This window comes from Neophocaena asiaeorientalis, unplaced genomic scaffold (genome assembly GCF_003031525.2).
Source record: "Neophocaena asiaeorientalis asiaeorientalis breed wild unplaced genomic scaffold, Neophocaena_asiaeorientalis_V1.1 scaffold125, whole genome shotgun sequence".
Lineage (NCBI taxonomy): Eukaryota > Metazoa > Chordata > Mammalia > Artiodactyla > Phocoenidae > Neophocaena > Neophocaena asiaeorientalis.
The window spans coordinates 1,010,225-1,011,488 of NW_020174425.1; the positions used below are offsets into that span (position 1 = coordinate 1,010,225).

General features: G+C 40.5%; 1 protein-coding gene across 1 annotated transcript in view; it reads right to left on the minus strand.

Annotated features, from left to right (window-relative positions):
* Nucleotides 1–1,264, minus strand: part of VGLL2 (vestigial like family member 2) — a 6,731-nt gene that overhangs the window by 2,312 nt on the left and 3,155 nt on the right.

A 1,264-nucleotide genomic window follows, 5' to 3' on the forward strand; every position in this document is an offset into this window, starting at 1 on the left:
GGCGCAGGGAGCTTCTTTCAGACTCCGGGCTGGACGGCCTCGGACCAGAAGCGGCCTCGCCTTCCCGGCCCGCAGCCTCTCCTGAAGCTAAAGGTACCTCTTCCCTCTCTTGGTCGGCCGCCTAGCGATCTCACTACCCGCTCTCGCGTTTCAGCCTCCCTAGCTCCAGAAAATGTGCCCCTCCAAGGCCTCCGATGGACTGGAAGTCCATCGACATATTTCGGAGTCTTGCTATTATTAGCCTCCTTTCTAGAAACTTTATTTAAAAAAATTTTTTTTGCAAAGAGTAAACGACCTATTAAAAGGGCAGCTGTATTATTTGCAGAGGGAGACACGAAGGGACAGGTCTTTTCAGTTTTAATTAAAACATTTTCTGCATCAAAATGTGGACGCCAGGAATAACAATAATAATTATTATTGTTTGTATCATTGTTGACCCCTAGTGTCTGGAAGCATTTTAAGAGAACAGCATTTAGCGCAAATTTGTTGCCTTTAGTTGGGAGGAAAGGAAAGAAAGACATTTAATTAAAAGAACCCTGGAGAAGGCATCTGCATTTCATAGTAGATAATTTAAAATGCTTTGAAAATGCATTCTAAGTAGTGAACAGTCTTCCTGTTAAAAGTATTTAGGCAACTGGAGAATAAAAAGAATGTTTTGTATTTAAAACTAATGTTTTTGGATCTTGTCTAGGCAAGGTTTGTACAAACTGTCACACTCTTAAGAAAAAAAAGGAAGGGCGACAGTTGTCATTTCCCCCAAAATGAAATATTTGTTTTCCTTTGTTACAACAAAGTCCTCATTTCTCAGCTTGGTACACATCAAAAGCAAAGATTAGTGAGAAAGTTACCAAAGTTACCAAATAGTTACTTCCACCCTTGTTTTGGTAATAAAGGGAGGTCAAGATTTCAGAATAGAAGGGAGAGTTCGTTAACTCATCCAAGAAATCATTGTCCCAGGCTAGGTAAAGCAGTGCTTGGTGAGGAGGGTAAACCAATAAAGAAGGGATGTGTTTGGGGAAATCCCTTAGAGATGTTTTGGCTACCCTTAAATTCTTATTTCTTTATTATTTTACTCGCGTATTGAAAGACATTCTCTGCTTCAAGATTTCCCAAGTAATCAAAATCTGGCAAAAGGCATAAGTAGGTTTTAGGAGACATTCTTCAGCAGGTTTTGCTTGCACTGCATTCTAGGACTTTTTTCTCTGGAAAGATTTTCAGAAATGGGGTAAGGGCCCTGTAAGCTGTTGTTTGTGAAGATCCCCCT